Consider the following 14,718-nt stretch of genomic DNA (forward strand, 5'->3'; position numbering starts at 1 on the left):
TTTTGTGCTGCATACCTAAAAATACTCTGTGACTTACTATCAAACACCCTCCCCCATCCCTATATTTTATTCCTTTCACATTTTATTCCTTCGGCACACAAACACACCTTTGCAATTCTCGTCAAAGAACAAAGTTGTCTGTGTTACAGAAATCATCTTCTGTAAGGTTTAAAAATGGCATTCGACTTCCATTTGATAAGATATTTATTAAATTTAACTTAGTGCTTCATGTTTTAAATCTTTTAAGTATTGTTGAAATGTGTTTGAGGATGATCTTTCAAGTAAGTTTGCTAGTGGGCATTGCAGCATTAGATTTTAAATAATTGAAACGCGTTTACCTTTCTAGATCCATGCTACCATGGAAACTGGCAGCATTTTCAGAAATTGACAATGTGATGAATATTTACTCATTCTGCCCCTCAGTAGTTACACCAGAAAAATAATACATTAATGCAGTTTGTAATTGTATTTTATATTCCTGTAACAGCAACTTGTTTTTCATTATTTTTTTGTGTTCAGTTGTTGACATTTTCGGGGATGGCATGTGAATGCTCGGCAATTACTCGCGTTCTTTAAGTCAGTTTTATTGCGAATTTCTTTTGTCTGTCAAGATGGCCATTACAGTCTTCCTAACTCACAGTAGCAAATATTGCAGACAATATATATATGTAGGAAATCTAAAAACTGATCAATGGAAGGGATAGGAAAGTCCATAGTCTTGATGTGAGCGCATATCCTTGTTTTATTAAGGAATCATTGATTTACCCTTGATAGGTTATCTCAAGAGGCAAGGCTAACTTTACTGAAAGTGCTTGTGAAAAGTGTGTAATATTTGGCAAAATGACAAGTTCAAAGCCAAATTAGTTAAACAGATATAAATGTAAAAAAGAAGTCTAATCACACTCAACCCTAATGTTGATAACTCAACAAAGAAGATTTCCAAAGTCCATAACACATCTGGGATAAAAATGTATCAAACACAGGTGAAGTAGATTTAGGGGCAATTTACTAGAAAGTAACTCAGTGCAGTGAGTCACTCTGCTGCACTGAGTAACAGGGAAAGAGCAAGAATGCAGCCTATTTAAAAGAATACCGTACATTTGTGCCTTTGTCCCTGTGCTGGCGCTATTTTGGGTGCATAGTTTCAATACAGGCACCCTTGCACAACGGTGCAAGTGTGCCTGCGTTGTAAGGGGGTTTGTTTAGGTGCAGGGTCACCTTCCTGCACAAAAACAATCCCCTGAGGCATACTCCTCTTCCTGTGTGTGCTGCAGAGTGCCCTGAGAAGGTGCATCTTTTTGGCACATTTCCAGGTCTACCACTTTAGGCAAATATTGGAATAGGAAAAAAACCATGGGAGTTGCATGGGAATACCCATGCAACACTCAAGGAATGCCTTCCCCAGGGAAGTTACTCCTGATCTATGAAGTCATTCAGGACCACACAAGGTGGCCTTGCGTGGGTTCGTAAATCACATATTGGACTTGCGTTGCTCTTGCACCAATTCCTCTACTAAATATGCTCTTTAGAGATTAAGCACAGTTCATATTTAACCAGGCATGCTGAGCCACTGTGTCTCTCTTAAGGGGTGTCTGGTTTATGCAGTGAAACTCCTGTTAAAAGAGTGGTTGCTGAGTCTTCAGACTGATGCAGCCTAAATGTTGCGAACCTCTGGTAAGAAAACATTGTAAGCGAACCAAGCTATGATGAGTGGTTGATCAATGTAGGATACAACCAACATTCAGAGAGCTTCAAGTCTTTGAGCACAGGGACATACTATATGGAATTCTCTATCACATTGAAACTATCCTTTCCAACTGGACGAAATGTCAGGTTGCAAGTTCCTTCAGTACTATCTGGCATTTCATGGAATAGCAGCACAGTGTAGCGCAGCAAGTCTCCTTGATGAACTGCACTGTGTCACTGAGAAAGGGCAGGATTTTGCTGTATTTATGACATATGGCCCATATCTAACTTTTACACCTGTGCTGCTGCCCTTTAGGCTGTCTAACACCAATGCAGGCATCCTTGCACCATGGATGTTTTTGTACAAACAATCCTGAAAGGCATGTTCTGCATTCTATGTGTGCTGCAGACTGACATGTGCCTCACTGCAGGGGGTAGCATACAATACTCCCTTGGTCTAATTAACACCCTGCCTTGGCTTGCCCTGATACTTTGATCCCACCAGTTCTCAGGAGTCCTCCCACAGACATTCTCAACCTACTATGAGTAGGCAGAAAATCTCACCGAATATATCCCGGAAATCAGGGAAAAGCCAGTGCAAAGGGAAATGTTAATTCTGTGTTTGCGTTGCCAGTTCCGATTAAAGGAGCCAAAGAGATTATAAATGCTTTCCCAAGATCCCAAAACAAGTATCTGGTATACAATTAATAAGGGACTAAGTGGGAAAATATAAAATAATGCTGGTAAGGTTGTAATATTTCCATTTAGGGTAGGTATCTTCTTTTGAGTAAGGGTCCAGATTTACTATTCTTTGATGCAAATCAATGCTGCACCAAAGTTGCCGCATAGCCCTGTGTCAAATGGAGAGAGAAAAATGCATCCCATCTACCTGGATATGGTGTATTTTTTCTCCCTCCAAGGGATGCCATACTTTTGGCAGCCTCGAACCAATGCACACACCCTGGCGCCATAGTGCAAGGTGGCGTGCATTCTCTGCAGCATATCTTTTGTACTGGAAGGCATCCATTCCAGTATAAAAAGTATGCTTTAAGACTTTGTATATGTGCTATACAATGCAGCACACATGCAAAGCTAGAAAAACTTGGAGAAATGAAAATGTTTTTCATTGTTACGCCTAAGTCGAAGAGGCATGGGATGTTGGCCTAAATCCCTGTCGACCAATGGGAGAAGATAGGAAATTGTGTCAAAACCCATGGGTGGTTGCATGGGAACTCCCATGCACCACCCATGGAATGCCCCTTTGAAGCAAAGTAATATAAAGCAGAGTATATCACAACTTTACACTACTTTGGGATACTATCTAATGCACATCCTGAATTTCATTCCATAGTATATCCCACCCTCACACTTTGTGCGGGGTTTGCTTCACATGAGTGATGTAACCCTGGCACAATGTATCAGAATCATTATCATAGGGTAAGGAGGAGACTATGCTAAGAAGTGTTTGAAAAGTAAAGACCAATAAATTGTCCCTGCTCTGAACCGGAAAAGAAGTGACTGCTCCCATCTTGACAGATCGAGCGACAGATACAAAGAGGGGGGTCAGCTGTATATAAAAGACTATAGTAAGGCAACACCGAGGGTTTCGATAACTCGTGTTTCAGCCTGATGTTTACACGGTAGTCCTAAATAATATTTTCACCTCCAAATTGGCATTTTTGGGGATATTGCTGGGTTTGGTGAACCACCAAGATATACAGAGGAAACAGAGAGTATCCCGTATATAACTCAGCCAGTGTATGGAGTGTGCCTTATCCAACCTCAAGTTGAGAACGTGGGAAAACCCAATCTACCCTTGGAGGCTTGGGCAGTTCAAATAGTGTCAGGTCAGGGTGCCTACAAGGGATTTTATTCAAAATATATGACTTCTACAACTTTACACTGGAATTACTTGGTGGTTCAGTCTAATCAGATCTTGAGCCAAAGTTCACAAATTCAGATATTCACTTAATATAGCAGAAAAAAACAGAGAGAACACGGGGATATCTTTTTGTAAACATACAAATGGATTTTTATATGTAGAATTAAGAAGGGTACAATCAGGAAAAAATCAATTCAGCAATTAATCATGAAAGAGTTTTTTGCAATTTATCCTACAGATCATGAATAAAAACATCTATTCCAACAGAATTAGAGAAGTGACATATCTCCCAATACAAAAAACAGTCACTCAAAAACATTGAATATTGAGGAAATAGATGGTGAAGTCGACGTTTCGGTCTTTCGTGGCATTAGTCCACCAGACCATCTTCAGGACGATGAGTATTGCATATAACAAAGACCCCTATGTAAACATAATGCATACAATTACATTTATGCAAACGTACCTTAACTGTGTTTAAATAATACAACAGTTAGCCAAGATACCCCGTGTGAAGGAAAGATAATACAAAATGGTGACCAAGTTAAACCATCACTGTATTCTATATTTTTCAACTTGTGCCAAAAAAATTAAAACATCAGAATTCAATCATTTTTATAAAGAGAGTTGAACAATCTGATACCTCTCCCCAGATGATTTTGAGAATTTGAGAGTACATATGTACTTCCTCATTCCTATGCTTACTTTTTGGAGGTCCGGTTATTGAATAGGACCAACTATGGTTTATTTAAATTCCCAAGGAGTCAGATTCACTCCACGACTTCAATGTCGGAGTTGCCACTGTAGGGTTAAAATATATAAGTATTTTTAGGTAAAAATGCTTAATTTGGTGTGACATTAACACTATTTGCAGACTGTGTATCAAGAATACCTGGTCGGATAATTCAAAACCGGCCCAGCAAGGATATGACAATTTTGAGAGGGGTCAGATTCACCTCAAGATTTCAATGTTGTATTGGTCACTATAAAACAAAACAGCAATAATGCTAAAAAATGCGCACTAACCAATGTGCTGCCGATCTACTTCACATATTGCGATTAGAAATACGCATTACTCAGCAAATTCACCTGTTAGCAATGATGACTATAAATGCCTTTAGAATTACCTGTCCTTCGTATTATACATAGCCATTGAATTATGGTCTCTCATTTCCAGACCGTTATTTACTAACATGAAACATAGCTCTTTGGATGTAAAAACGCTCAATACTGGTCTTGCAGACCTCATTTAAAAGGGGAAGACCTCTCACATGACTTAAATGTACCTGACCACTTCATATTGCTACTCGTGCATTTTTTATTTATAATGAACTGTACGGAGACAATTAGTATGAATCATATTCACCCCAAATGCTCGAGCCGGTTGATGTCAATGTTTTTGAGTGACTGTTTTTTGTATCTGGAGATATGTCACTTCTCTGATTCTATTGGAATATATGTTTTTATTCAAGATCTGTATGATAAATTGCAAAAAACTCTTTCATGATTAATTGCTGAATTGATTTCTTCCTGATTGTACCCTTTTTAATTCTACATATAAAAATCCATTTGTATGTTTACAAAAAGATATGCCCGTGTTTTTTCTGCTATATTAAGTGAATATTTGAATTTGTGAACTTTGGCTCAAGATCTGATTAAACTGAACCACCAAGTAATTCCAGTGTAAAGTTTTAGAAGTCATATATTTTGAATAAAATCCCTTGTAGGCAAACTGACCTGACACTATTTTATCCAATGTCAGTCAGTCCAATATAATATCCTTACAAAATTTAACAGCCGGGTTCAACCAAGTACTAACCCATAATAAAAGTGGTGCCAGCTGACTCTTGTCTTTACTAAAACCCTGGTTTACCTCAAAGTGGGTAATAGACTAGGAGTGGACGGCGGTGTACCTAGCAACCATCGCAAAAAGCGGTTTTCCTCTGCCTGTAGAGAACAGCATTTACTGAAGCCCCATACTCCAGCTTCGTAGGTGGCTACACTGATACATTGCGAGTTGTAAACTTTCAGTGGTGGAAACACAGTTCCCCTAATTTGTGGTCTAATGAGCTTGCATACTGTACCCCTGCTGTTATTTAATTTAACATGGGCCAAAGCAAGATGGGGAGTCCGTGACCCTGTTGAACTGAAATGTTATCCTTGATAAAAAAAGCTCACTCAGTCGTCAAAACATGCCCCTTAATACTAATTTTATTTAGCCTTAATTTGCCTGGGCCACACGACATGATGTGCGACTTTGAATATTAGTATTTTAATTCAGGTTGTGCATGAAGGAAACAAAACAGTCCACCTGATGTTTCAATGCTTTTGGAGTGAGGGCTAACAATACCGCGTCATCAGCATACAGTAACGCGGGGACTGGGGAGCCTGCAATTCTGGGTATATCTGTGTGGGAAGTAGATAAATGGGCTGCTAATCCATTTATATATAAAATACCTAATAAAGGTGCCAATATGCAACCCTTCCTCACTTCATTCTTCAGGGGGAATTCAGAAGAAAGCTCCCCAAGGGAATTTAAATGAACCTGAGCTAAAAGATCTGAGTGCAGGCAGTACAAGAAATTCACTGAGGGGGGGGCCACTCTTTGATCCAGCAACATTAACAAGAGTTTGGTTTTGTTCACTGAGTCGAAGGCAGTGGATAGGTCCATGAAAGCTAAGTAGATGGGGAAACGCTTGGCCTTAGTGTATATAGAGATGGTCAGTGCCAGATTCAGACATTGTTCTTTGGAACTTAGTTTTGGGCAGAATCGGAATATAAAAGGGGAGAGTATGTCTTTGTCAGCTGCCCATTCGACCAAACGGTCATAAATTACTCTACCGATGATTTTAATAGTGCTGTCTATGAGTGAGATAGGTCGATAGCACTTGGGCAACATACGGTCACCCTTTTTGAATATGGGAACTATTGTTGCAGTAAATCATGACGGGAGAATAGTTGTAGATAGGGAAGTGTTTTAATGTATTTGTGGTAAGGGGACCCCAGATTTCAGGAATGCATTCCAACAAATTCATCGGTACGCCATCTGGCCCTGGGGCTTTCCCACCCTTGCTGTGGTGGTTGGTCGACTCAACTTCCTGCAAAATTAGTAAGAGTGGGGGAGAGTTCTGCAATCTGTTGAGGGGAGTAGCAGACATAATTGGTGTGTCCTCAGTGTGGTAGATAGCGATGAAGTGGGTCACCCAGTAAGTGGCCGAGATATTTTTTTGGAGAGGGGGATTGATAGGGGAATCCCTGGAACAAATTAACTTTACTAAGTCCCTTAAGGATTTACTGTTCAGTCCCTGGGATGCATGTTTCAAAAGTTCCCAATCTTGATAATATACCTCCCTCTTCCTTTTTGTGAATGCAGTTTTGTACTCAGTGCATGCCAGGGCGATTTCCGTCTTATTCCTGGGGCGGGTGTTGAGGGCTATCCTCAGCTTCCTATTTTCCAAAGAACAGACCCCGTCAAACCATCTTGGGTCCGTGTTTGAAATACGAATTGGCTTGAGCATGGAGTCCCTGATTGTATGTATTAGCCTATTATAGTGTGGAGCCATAGATTCATGTGCACTCTCTGCTAGGCAGTAGAGGAATGTATTTAAGTGTGACTCAAGTAAGGCAGCTAATGACTGTTTTGGGTTTTTCATGCACCAAACTAGGTGTGAGCCCTCCGAGGAGTGATGCATAATGGAGGCTATGTTACTGTTGCGGGCGAGGGCCTTAAGAGGTGAAAACATAGAGGTGCTCAAAGCGTTATGATCGCCCCAATCTGTGGGCAAGATCTCTCCTTTGGAAAACCAAGATAAAAAATCAGGGCTGACAAACATATAGTCTGTAAGGGAGGCCTACCCCCTCTGAATGATGTCAACGTGTTGCAATCTCCCCCTAGGATTTAGAGTAAGTCGACCAAGCAGTGGGCAGTAGGGTATTTAAAAAGCTCTGCACCCCTTGCGCCTTGCATAATGCTGTGCTCATTCATGACAGAGTCTTGCGACCTGAGACCCCAATTAATCCTAGCGTTAAAGTCACCGCAGAGAAAAAAGTCAACTTGAGTAGCACGTTGTCTACCTTAGATTGTAGTAGGGATATACAATTAAATAGACTGTTATAGTGTGAACAGCTAGCATTTTTAAAATCATGTTTATAAAAGTAAAAAGCCATGTTAGTCTTTGGTACTCAAATTATTAATGTTAAAAAAGGAAGTGGAACCAGATTTAATCTGTGAAACCTCTACCTCAAGACTTAGGCTGACCCAAGTAGCTATTCCACCTGCTGCGTGGATGTGAGTGAAGGGAGTAGCAGGACTTCAGTAATAGGCATAACCCTCAAAGTGTGGTGTGACAGGTAGCCAGGTTGCCAGTAGAAGAATTAGATCAAACTTAGAATCAAATGCCCTCCAATCTTCGTTATTGATCTTTCCATTGAGGCCTGCCACATTCCAGCTAAGGACAGTAAGAGTTCTGTAGTGCGTGTGCAAAGTGTGAGTTGCAACTACTATTGTCTTCGAAGGGGGGATAACAGTAGTTGTTACTGTAGAATTGTCAATAAAAGATGTAGTACAAGGAATAGCAGTTGTTAAAACGACTTTAGGGCCTGTGAGTCAGTCCAAATCAGAGAGTGCGTCAAATCTATTAGATGTGGGTAAAGGGCATGAGACAGGGGAAGTGCTCTGTGAAGCCTGAACTACTGGCAGGACATTAGAGAATGGTTGACTAACTATGACTGTCTGTGCTAAATTATCTAGGTGTGTGTTGACGTACCTCTGACAGCTAGATGTAGTTACATCAAGTCTTAATCACATGCACCTAAGCAGCAGTAGGCTAGAATTACATGCACATCCACAACTTGACAGTTTGTTTTGAAAAGGGACCCTATAGTGCTCTCAAACCCGATACCCCCTCTGCTTTTAGGAGGAACAATTGACCCGTCGAGAAAACCCAAAGGTATTCTACTAAGGTCACACCATTAATCACAAAACGGTCGAGGCATACATACGTATCCGTTACACATGTAATTACAAAGTCAAAGTAAGTATAAATTCAAAAAGTCCACAAATAGATCCAGGATATAATTCGGTTTTCATTATTTATTTTTCTTTCTTGTAATTTCCAAATGACATTACATAGACATAACAGCCGACACGTGTTTCGTCCATTCGGACTTTTTCAAGGCTGTGAACAAATAGATACAAACATACCAATTACAAAACACATACATATACTATTAAATATTATTTTAATGATTAAAACTGAAAACACAGCATAAAAATCTAATGTTTAAAAAGACTGATCAACATGAACTCATATTATACCAAATCGTCCAGTCTTGACACTCGATTATCATAAGGGGCTAGTGTCATCCTATTCGTCTAAAAAAGTTTAGGTACCTGATGCCGAGATTTGGCATGAAAAGTATAGAGCCACCACCAAATGAAAAAACCTGGTCTTATTGGGGTTCAAGTCTTACACATATTTACATAGTGCCACCTAGTGTTTACATGGTCAACACCCACAACTGACCTTCTTGAAACAAATGTTTTCTCATGTATTAGGTTGATATGAAGTATCGTCCCTCCTGTTCTTACTGGTGGATTCGTATTATTAGATACATCCGAAAACCATCTAAAATGGATATTGTTCCCATGACCTGTATAATTCTTCCATTCGTTGTTGATCGTTTAACGGTCAGACAATCACCGTTTGTAGCAGGTAATGATACACCTGTGTATTCAAAGACCCATAGTATAAGACAAATATAAATATACATTTTCTCCCTCTCAAATTGATGGCCATATTCAAGGTTAAAAACAACAACATTGATGGTGCAAACATTAAATAATTACAATTATGTGATCACTAGAAGCACCAACCGCCCATTTTTTATTAAACCTAATGTTGGTATTTTAATGGTTGTAGACAACGAGTTAATGTCAAAACAAAATGTCTAGTCACCAAGAATCACGTCTTGGTACCCACCATAGCAAAAGATTATTGTCAGCCCTGTTGCTATTTTGACATGAGTCGTGTGGATCCTAAAATGAGTCCACAAAGACCACACTATCGAACAAACATTATACTATCATTTATGTTTCTAAGATATGCATAAAATTCCACAATTAACCTTAATGTTTATTCGTCTCTCCCCTAAGAATGATGATTCCTAGAGCGACAAGGTTATTGGGCTATCTTGCAACAATTTATGTAGAAGTTTATAGTGTGGTGCCTCCCCAGTTCTGATAAAACCTTAAGTGTTTATATATTTTAAGTGGCCCATTCAAAAGTACTCCAAATGTTTGGTTATGTGCTGTATTATCTCCCTACACATTGCGATATTTTTAAAAGATGAAAAAACGTGTAACATTGACCTATACTGTCTGTCCTCATTTTGAGACCACTCTTACAAATGATTCCAACTTAAAATACTCAGTATCCTCGATATGCTGGATACGCACAACAACCTCTCCCCAGTCTTGGATAATAGGCCAAACTGCACCGGCCCCTAATCGTGTCATCCTCATATGCTAATCTTCGCCCTACTTCGTAATAAATATTAGCCTCCGTTGCTACAGATAAAGTAGTATTCCCATACCTGCCAGCTGAGTCGATAGCCGCATCCGCACTTTCTCACGTCCGTACCAATACCCGGCCTGTAGTCTGTTTCCCTGTATTTATCGGAACAGGAACCGGCGTGGTAACGTGATGCGCCATGAAAAGAGAAAGCGGACGGAAACGTATCGGCCTAACGTTAAACATTGCACCATCTTGGAAAGGTTACCCACTGTATAAATATACAAGGTGTGACCTGAATATTCTGTTTTCTATCACCTCATTTGAGATTTAGTTTGTACTATTCCGTCATTTGCCACATGTATTTTTTTCCCCGTGTCTATTACACAACGCGCACTCAGCAGGGACAACACCAGTCTATTTTTAACAAATAATAAAAGGAACAGCAAATTACTACTATTCTCCCATCCCAGGGAAACGAATATCCATAGGACTTTAATGGAAATCTATTCGTTCCATGAGTTATGTTTGAAACAATATTCACGAGCAAGAGTGATATTTAGCGGACATATTGCAAAATAAATTTCTAAAAGAAAGTGTGCCTATACTACTACAAATGGTTGGGATTATTATAAAAATGACCATAAATATCTGATATTCATTGCGTGAAGGAGGAGAATCAGTTAACAATGGGAAACATGGTCGTTTCCACTTGTCCAAGTGTTACTGCCATATATCAAGTGGAAAAGACCCTGCGCTCTTCTAAGTTGGTTCGCTTGACTACAGAAAGGTATATAATTCCTTATCGATATTTAATCCCAACTCAGTGGCTCTGAGTCTGATTAGCCATTTGCTTTCCAGCTGTCTCAGTGCCAGTGTATGGTTGCCACCTCGTTTTGACATTTTTAGACTTTCGACGCCATGAAACTGAATATTAATTTTGCCCTCCAGTGTGTGCATCTGATTGTAATGTACCGCCAGCGGATAGTCCCAGTTTTTATTTCTGATTGCTCGGACATGCTCCTGAATGCGTTCCTTCAAGGGGCGTATGGTGCTGCCTACTACAGCAGCATTCAATACAATACACAACATACTTAGAGTTACATGTCATGAAATCCCGAATCCTGTATGTTTTCAAAGTGTTGTATTCAAAGGATACCAATTTATTTTTGGCTAAGTGGCAAATGCTGCATTGTCCACATCTATGGAAACCGTTGGGCGGTGCTGGCAACCAAGTGGTGGTAGTTAATGGTTTGAGGTAGCTATGGCAAAGAGTTTGTTTTAATGTCTTTCCCCTGCTGTGGATGATGGTAGCTTTTTGGGAGATGGTCTCTTTAATGGTACTGTCCATCTTAAGGATGTGCCAGTGCTTGTTGAGGATGCGATAAAAATCTGGTGTGACCGCACTATAAGGGACTACTAATGATGGTCCTCTGCCCCTTTTTTCCCTTTTCTTTTTTTGTTGTCCTTGTTGGGTGTTAACTAGTAGGTTAGATCTTTTAACCAAGTCAATTGTTCCTCCTAAAAGCAGAGGGGGTATCGGGTTTGAGAGCACTATAGGGTCCCTTTTCAAAACAAACTGTCAAGTTGTGGATGTGCATGTAATTCTAGCCTACTGCTGCTTAGGTGCATGTGATTAAGAATTCAAGTTATCAGTTTGATAGTCTTTGCACTCCATACCCAATTGGGAACTTTACTGTAAAAAATCAGGGCAAAATTAATATTCAGTTTCATGGCGTCGAAAGTCTAAAAATGTCAAAACGAGGTGGCAACCATACACTGGCACTGAGACAGCTGGAAAGCAAATGGCTAATCAGACTCAGAGCCACTGAGTTGGGATTAAATATCGATAAGGAATTATATACCTTTCTGTAGTCAAGCGAACCAACTTAGAAGAGCGCAGGGTCTTTTCCACTTGATATATGGCAGTAACACTTGGACAAGTGGAAACGACCATGTTTCCCATTGTTAACTGATTCTCCTCCTTCACGCAATGAATATCAGATATTTATGGTCATTTTTATAATAATCCCAACCATTTGTAGTAGTATAGGCACACTTTCTTTTAGAAATTTATTTTGCAATATGTCCGCTAAATATCACTCTTGCTCGTGAATATTGTTTCAAACATAACTCATGGAACGAATAGATTTCCATTAAAGTCCTATGGATATTCGTTTCCCTGGGATGGGAGAATAGTAGTAATTTGCTGTTCCTTTTATTATTTGTTAAAAATAGACTGGTGTTGTCCCTGCTGAGTGCGCGTTGTGTAATAGACACGGGGAAAAAAATACATGTGGCAAATGACGGAATAGTACAAACTAAATCTCAAATGAGGTGATAGAAAACAGAATATTCAGGTCACACCTTGTATATTTATACAGTGGGTAACCTTTCCAAGATGGTGCAATGTTTAACGTTAGGCCGATACGTTTCCGTCCGCTTTCTCTTTTCATGGCGCATCACGTTACCACGCCGGTTCCTGTTCCGATAAATACAGGGAAACAGACTACAGGCCGGGTATTGGTACGGACGTGAGAAAGTGCGGATGCGGCTATCGACTCAGCTGGCAGGTATGGGAATACTACTTTATCTGTAGCAACGGAGGCTAATATTTATTACGAAGTAGGGCGAAGATTAGCATATGAGGATGACACGATTAGGGGCCGGTGCAGTTTGGCCTATTATCCAAGACTGGGGAGAGGTTGTTGTGCGTATCCAGCATATCGAGGATACTGAGTATTTTAAGTTGGAATCATTTGTAAGAGTGGTCTCAAAATGAGGACAGACAGTATAGGTCAATGTTACACGTTTTTTCATCTTTTAAAAATATCGCAATGTGTAGGGAGATAATACAGCACATAACCAAACATTTGGAGTACTTTTGAATGGGCCACTTAAAATATATAAACACTTAAGGTTTTATCAGAACTGGGGAGGCACCACACTATAAACTTCTACATAAATTGTTGCAAGATAGAAGGACAAGCCCAATAACCTTGTCGCTCTAGGAATCATCATTCTTAGGGGAGAGACGAATAAACATTAAGGTAATTGTGGAATTTTATGCATATCTTAGAAACATAAATGATAGTATAATGTTTGTTCGATAGTGTGGTCTTTGTGGACTCATTTTAGGATCCACACGACTCATGTCAAAATAGCAACAGGGCTGACAATAATCTTTTGCTATGGTGGGTACCAAGACGTGATTCTTGGTGACTAGACATTTTGTTTTGACATTAACTCGTTGTCTACAACCATTAAAATACCAACATTAGGTTTAATAAAAAATGGGCGGTTGGTGCTTCTAGTGATCACATAATTGTAATTATTTAATGTTTGCACCATCAATGTTGTTGTTTTTAACCTTGAATATGGCCATCAATTTGAGAGGGAGAAAATGTATATTTATATTTGTCTTATACTATGGGTCTTTGAATACACAGGTGTATCATTACCTGCTACAAACGGTGATTGTCTGACCGTTAAACGATCAACAACGAATGGAAGAATTATACAGGTCATGGGAACAATATCCATTTTAGATGGTTTTCGGATGTATCTAATAATACGAATCCACCAGTAAGAACAGGAGGGACGATACTTCATATCAACCTAATACATGAGAAAACATTTGTTTCAAGAAGGTCAGTTGTGGGTGTTGACCATGTAAACACTAGGTGGCACTATGTAAATATGTGTAAGACTTGAACCCCAATAAGACCAGGTTTTTTCATTTGGTGGTGGCTCTATACTTTTCATGCCAAATCTCGGCATCAGGTACCTAAACTTTTTTAGACGAATAGGATGACACTAGCCCCTTATGATAATCAAGTGTCAAGACTGGACGATTTGGTATAATATGAGTTCATGTTGATCAGTCTTTTTAAACATTAGATTTTTATGCTGTGTTTTCAGTTTTAATCATTAAAATAATATTTAATAGTATATGTATGTGTTTTGTAATTGGTATGTTTGTATCTATTTGTTCACAGCCTTGAAAAAGTCCGGATGGACGAAACACGTGTCGGCTGTTATGTCTATGTAATGTCATTTGGAAATTACAAGAAAGAAAAATAAATAATGAAAACCGAATTATATCCTGGATCTATTTGTGGACTTTTTGAATTTATACTTACTTTGACTTTGTAATTACATGTGTAACGGATACCTATGTATGCCTCGACCGTTTTGTGATTAGTAGTTACATCAAGTGCACAACAGATTGAAGCTGAGTTGAGTGGGCCCAGCGTATGATCAAAAGGGGGTCTATAGAAAAAACCTAACGGGACCCAGGAGATGGAGGCAGTGGCCTGATTACTGGATCTAGCATTGAATAAAAGATTATGAGCCAGATCTGGAAGACTGAAATTAATACAATTTCCATACAAGTCACGCCGATTTGGTCCAATCCATGCACAACTCCTTACATGCAGGATATCCTTAACAGGCCGAAATGGCATGCCTCTATATTGTGCCAGCCAGTCTAAGGTTTTGTTGAAGATCTGCTCATAGGATTCAAGTTGGTCTAAACACAATGGGGGTACCCCTCACAAGGCAGCCACGTACAGGCATTCAGCAGGGGGGGATTAATAACTGGTAGTTGTAACTACAACTGGGAGTCACTAGAAGGTT

The sequence above is a fragment of the Triturus cristatus genome, chromosome 2_2 (genome assembly GCF_964204655.1).
Source record: "Triturus cristatus chromosome 2_2, aTriCri1.1, whole genome shotgun sequence".
NCBI lineage: Eukaryota > Metazoa > Chordata > Amphibia > Caudata > Salamandridae > Triturus > Triturus cristatus.